The sequence below is a fragment of the Rhinolophus ferrumequinum genome, chromosome 14 (assembly GCF_004115265.2).
Source record: "Rhinolophus ferrumequinum isolate MPI-CBG mRhiFer1 chromosome 14, mRhiFer1_v1.p, whole genome shotgun sequence".
Lineage (NCBI taxonomy): Eukaryota > Metazoa > Chordata > Mammalia > Chiroptera > Rhinolophidae > Rhinolophus > Rhinolophus ferrumequinum.
This window is the reverse complement of record NC_046297.1, coordinates 42358771-42365821: the sequence shown is the minus strand read 5'-3', so window position 1 is coordinate 42365821 and position 7051 is coordinate 42358771.

Sequence of the window (7051 nt, the reverse complement as noted above, 5' to 3'; positions counted from 1 at the left end):
ACAAAAGATCCAGTGGTATTCTGCTGACAAGAGACTGACTTTAGCTTGAAGGACACACAGTGAAGGGGTAGAAAAAGCTGAAAGTGAAGGGGTAGAAAAAGATATTCCAAGCAAATGATAACCGAGGGAGCAGGGTAGTTTTACTTATCCCACACACACACACAAAAAAAAAACTTTCACCTGAAAATATCACAAGAGACAAAGAAGGTTGTTATATAATATAAAAAGGTGAAGTCATCAAGAAGGTATAACAATTGTAAATATTTAGCAACTAACATTGGAGCACTGAAATATATAGCATACATACTAAGGGAATTAAAAGAGAAATAAATATCAATACAATAATAGTAGGGGACTTTAATACCCCTGCTCTCAACTATGGATAGATCATCCAGACAAAGAACCAATAAGGAAACAGTGAATTTAAACAACACCATAGATAAAAAGGAACCTAACAGATATACAGATATATTCCAGCCAACAACAGCAGAGTATATATTCTTCTCAAGTGCAAACAGTCTCAAAAAATTTAAGATAGAAATTATATCAAGCATCTTTCCTGAGACAATAGTATGAAACTAGAAATCTATAACAGTGGGGAAATTGGAAAATTCACAAATACATGAAAATTAAACAACACACTCCTGAACAACCGATGGATCAAAGAAGAGATCAAATGGGAGATCAAAAGATATCTTAACACAAATGGAAATGGAAACACAGCATACCAAAACTTAAAGGATGCAGCAAAAGTAGTTCTAGAGGAAAGTTTATAGCTATAAACACCCACATTAAGAAAAAAGAAAGTTCTCAAATAACCTAACATTGTAACTCAAGGAACGAGAAAAAGAAAAAGAAACTAAGCCCAAAATTAGCTGAAGGAAGGAAATAATAAAGATTAGAATAATAAATGTAATAAAGAATGAAAAGACTAGACAAGATTAACAAAACTAAAAATTTGTTCCCTAAAAAGATAAATTTGTCAAACCTCTAGCTAGACACACTAAGAAAAAAAGAGAGGACCTAGAAGAAATTAATAAATTCATAGAAACATATAACCTATCAAGACCAAATAATGAAAAAATAGAAAATATGAACAGACCGTTTATCACTAAGGAGATTGGATCAGTAATGAAAAACATCCCAACAAACAAAAGTCCAAGACCAGACAGCTTCACTGGTGAATTATACCAAACATTTAAAGAAGAATAAATACTAATCCTTCTCAAACTCTTCCAAAAATATAGAAGAGGGAACACTTCCAAATATTTTATGAGGCCACCATTGCCCTGCTACCAAAACCAAACAAAAACACAAGAAAGAAAAAAAAAAGGAAATTACTGGCCAATATCCCTGATGAACAAAGATGCAAATACCCTCAACAAAAATATTAGCAAACTAAATTAAACAATACATTAAAAGGAACATACACCATGACCAAGTGGGATTTATTCCAGGGATGCAAGGATGGTTCAATATCCACAAAAATCAATGTGATGTACCACATCAATAAAATACAGGATGAAAATCATGATCATCTTAATAGTTGCAGAAAAAGCATTTGACAAAATTCAACATCCATTTATGATGAAAACTGTCAACAAAGTGGGTATAGAGGGAACATACCTCAACATAATAAATTCCATATATGACAAGCCCAAGGCCAACATCATACTCAATGGTGAAACGCTGAAAGCTTCTCCTCTAAGATAAGTAACAAACCAAGGATGCCCACTCTCCCCATTTTTATTCAACATAATTGAAGTCCTAGCGAGAGAAATTGGGCAAGAAAAGGAATAAAAGACATCTAAATCAGAAAGAAAGAAATAAAACTGTCACTATTTGCAAGTGACATGATACGTGATATTATATACAGAAAATCCTAAAGACTCCACCAAAAAAACCCCACAAAACAACAAACTGTTAGAATTAACAAACACAGTCAGTTAAGTTGCAGGATACAAAATCAAAATACAAAAATTTGTTGCATTTCTGTTACATTATTCACTAATAATGAACTATGAAAAAGATAAATTAACAATATCATTTATAATTACATCAAAAAGAATAATATACTTAGGAATAAATTTAACCAAAGAAGTAAAAGACCTTTATACTGAAAACTATCAGACATTGATGAAAGAAATTAAAGACACAAATAAATGGAAAGATATTCTGTGCTCATGAATTGAAAGAATATTGTTAAAATGTCCATACTACCCACAACAATCTATAGATTCAATACAATCCCTATCAAAATTTTAATGGCATTTTTCACAGAAATAGGACAATCCTAAAATTTGCATGAAACTAAAAAAGACCCTGAAAAGCCAAAGCAATCTTGAGAAAGCAAAACAAAGCTGAAGGCATTACAGTCCCTGCTTTCAAAGTATATTACAAAGACAGTATCAAAATAATATGATACTGGCATAAAAACAGACATATAGATCAATGGACCAGAATAGAGAGCCCACAAATAAACCCACTCATATATGATCAATTAATTTATGACAAAGGAACCAAGAATATAAAATGGAGAAAGGGCAACCTCTTTAATAAATGCTACCAGAAAAATTGGACTGCCACATGCAAAAGAATGACATTGGATCAATATCTTATACCATACTCCAAAACCAGTGCAAAATGGATTTTAATCCATTTTGAACATAAGACCTGAACATAAGACCTGATTTGAACATAAGACCTGAAACCATAAAACTCCTAGAAGAAAACACAGGTGGTAAGCTCCTTGACATTGGTCTTGGTGATGATATTTTGGATGTGACACTGAAAGCAAAGGCAATAAAAGCAAAAATAAACAAGGAGGACTACATCAAACTGAAAAGGTACTGCACATCAAAAGAAACAATCAAGAAAATAAAAGCCAATTTTTGAAATGGGAGAAAATATTTGCAAATCATATATCTGATAAGGGGTTAATATCCAAAATATATAAAGAACTCACATAACTCTATAAAAAATATGATTGAAAAATGGACAGAGGATCTGAATAGACATTTTTCCAAAGAAGTTAAACAATTGCCACTAAGTACAAGAAAATGTGCTTAATATCACTAATCATCAGGAAAATGCAAATCAAAACCATAATGAGATATCACCTCACGCCTGTTAGAATGAATATTATATAAAAGACAAGAAATAACAAGTGTTAGCAAGGATGTGGATAAAAGGATGTGCACTTTTGGTGCAAATGTAAATTGGTGCAGCCACTATGGTAAACAGTATGGATGGAAGTTCCTCAAAAAATTAAAAATAGAAATACCATATGATCCAGCAATTCCACTTCTGAGTATTTATTCAAAGGAAATGAAAACACTAACTCCAAAAGATAAACAAGGTGTGATCAAACAATACTGTGAATGTTTAAATAAAAATTAAAAAAAATTTTTTTACAGTAAAAGACACATTGCCATTAATCCCCCTCAAAATACCCGCCCCACCCTCCCAGCTTCAAACACACTTATCCCATCATTGCCACTTTCTGAAGCAGTTCTTAAGTCCTCTTTCATGGGTCTCTTTAGTTGCACTGTTGTGGCTACCTTGATGTTCTAAATCGATTCAAAACATTTACCTTTCATGGTGAGTTTGACTTTGGGGAAGAACCAGAAGTTACATGGTGCCAGATCCAGTGACTAAGGTGGATGAGGACACACTGTAATGTTTTTATTTGGCAGAAATTGACATATTAGAAATGAGGTGAGACATGGAGACTTGCCTTTTTCCATTGTGATCAAAAACTACGGTGAATGCTGCTGCCGAGTGCCATCCAACAGAAAGGCAGGGATCTTCAATATGGCAAGCGGTGTGTTGTACCTTAGTAGTAACAGTGTGTGACAAGTTTCAACTTCTTTGGTGCAGTCAGTTGGGTGCGAGCTATGATTGAGAGAAGGTGTGTTTTAAAGTGTGCCTTAAATCATGGATCATGAACAGTACATTAACATGAAATGGGCAAACGATTTCATCCTCCATCATGACAACGCTCCATGTCACACATCACTTCTGGTACGGCAATTTTTGTCAAATAAAACATTAAAGTGTGTCCTGATCCACCTTATTCACTGGATCTGGCACTGTGCGACTTCTGGCTCTTCTCCAAAGTCAAAATCACCATGAGTATTTTGAATCAATTCAGGAAATCGAGGCAGCCATGACAGCTCAACTAAAGACACTCATGAATGAGGACTTCCAGAACTGCTTCAGGAAGTGGCAAGAATGGTAGGTAAGTGTGTTTGAAGCAAGGGGGAGTACTTTGAGAAGGATTAATGGCAATGTGTCTTTTATTGTAATAAAATATTTTTAAATTTAAACATTCACTGTATGTTTCGATCACACCTCATGTGTAACCCCATGTTCACTACAGCACTATTTACAGTAGCCAATACATGGAAGCACACTTAATGTGCATCAATGGGTGAATGGATAAAGAAAATGTGAGTGATATATATATATGGAATAATGTTCAGCCATTAAAAAAGAAGGAAATCTTTCCATTTGCAACAACATGGGTGTACCTTGAGGGTATTATGCTGAGTGAAATAAGTCAGACAGAGAAAGACAATTACCATATGATCTGACTTATACGTGGAATCTAAAAAACAAAACAACCAAACTCATAGATACAGAGAACAAATTGGTGGTTGGCAGAGGCAGAGGCAGAGGGAGGTGGGTAAAATGGGTAAAGGCTGTCAAAAGATACAGACTTCCAGTTATAAAATAAATAAGTCTCAGGGATGCAATGTGCATCATGGTGATTATAATTAAAAATACTACATTTCATTACTAAGAGAGTAAATCTTAAAAATTCTCATCACAAGATAAAACATTTTGTAACTATATGTATGGTGATGGATGTTAACTACACTATTGTGGTGACCGTTTTGCAATACATACAAATATTGAATCACGTTGCATATCTGAAACTAAAATGTGAATTATACCTCAATTTTTAAAAATGGGCAAAAACTTGAATAAGTATTTTCCCAAAGAAGACATACAAATGGCCAACAGGTACATGAAAAGGTGCTCAACATCACTAATGATCAAAGAAATACAACTTTAAAGCACAGAGATATTACTTCATACTATTAGAATAACTGCTTTCAAAAACAAAAGATATAATAAGTGTTGGTGAGGATGTAGAGAAAAAAGAACTCTTGTGCACTGTTTGCCCAAATGTAAACTGGTACAGCCACTATGAAAAATAGTATGCAGATTCCTTAAAAAACTGCCATATGATCCAGCAATCCCATTTTTGGATATCTAACCAAAGAAAAAGAAATCATATCTCAAAGAGATATTTACACCCCTATGTTCACTGCAGCATTATTTACAATAGATAAGACATGGAAATAACCTAGGTGTCCATGAACAGATGACTGGATAGAGAAAATGTGGTATGTATATATACAATGGAATATTATTCAGCCATAAAAAGGAAATCCTACCTTTTGCAGCAATATGGATGAACCTTGAGGACATTACGCTAAGTAAAGTCAGAGAAAGAAAAATGCTATGTGATATTACTTACCATGTTTCCCTGAAAATAAGACCTAACCAGAAAATAAGCCCTAGCATGATTTTTCAGGATGACATCCCCTGAACATAAGTCCTAATGTGTCTTTTGGAGCTAAAATTAATATAAGAACCAGCCTTATATTAAGACAGTATATGAGGAATTAAAAAAAAAACAAACTCATAGAAACAGGGAGTAGATAGGTGGTTGCTACAGGCTGGGGGTGAAGGAATGGGTGATGGTAAATAAAGTGTACAAACTTTCAGTTTTGAAATGAATCAGTTCTGGGGATCTAAGGTACAGCATGGTGACTTTTGTTAACCATACTATATTTTATACTTGAAAGTGCTAAGAGAGTAGATCTTAAATGTTCTCACTACAAAAAAAAAAAAAACCACAGTAACTATATGAGGTGATCAATGTGTTAACTAATCTTATAATGGGAATCATTTTGCAATATATACATGTATCAAATTACCACATTGTACGCCGTAAACTTACACAAAATTATGTCAATTATACCTCAATAAAGTTGGAAAAAATAAAACACAAAATAATCTGGCCAAAAAAGGTCACTGACTGCATGAGTGAATAAGAGATGACTAGGAGGGACAGACGTCAGAGATGGAGGACGACAGGGGCTTGCAGAGGCTGGTCCTGTTCCAGTTCAGTTTCAGTGCTGGCATCAGTGAAAGAGAGGAAATGGCCTGTTTGGACAACACTATAGGGTTGAACTAGCTCAAATAGGCAGAAGAAAGTTCCCAGGAGGACAGGCCTGACCAGGATGCTCTGCTTTGCTGCCCTGAAGACTGGCCAGATCGCAGAGCCTACCTGGCCAGCCTCTGCCCCAGGGGACACTCAGAGACACCCACACCCCTGGCCCTGGTTTAGGGTGGCTCCCCAGATCAGAGATGGTCCACAGGCAGAGGAAAAGCCCTAAGGCCCATCTACCCTGGACTGGAAATCCTCTTGAGGTGAGTACAGCTATTAACACAATTTCATAGAGGAAAAAAGTGCAGTTTAAGAGTCTACTATCTTGCCCAAAGCGTCTCAGCTAAATGACACCAAGCTGGGATATAAATTCCTGTTGCCATTTTTTTAGTCACTACATTGCATTGCCTCCCTACCTTAAATCTCCAAGTCTCAATACCCTTTTCTGTAAAACCAGAACTGTCAATGGTTCCTGGCTGTTACTGAGGAAATTCAACGGCATCATGTACTTCAGAGCCTGGCACACAGTAAGCATGCAGGAAATAAGGGATGCTCAGCAGGTGTTGGTTCTTCTTCACTAGTCTCATATTTCCATTTCAGGCACTCAGCTCTCACCCAGTAGTGACATGCATTTTAAGGGACTTTCTTCAATGATTCTGATTAAATCCCGGAATAAACTACTCATGCATATGATAAAATGATCTGTGGTCTTGGAAAAGTTACTCCACTCTCTGGTCCTGTTCTGTCACTGTTCATGTTTACCTGGGAGAGTAATGGGAGGATTGAAGGACAGGAGGAAGCAGGGAG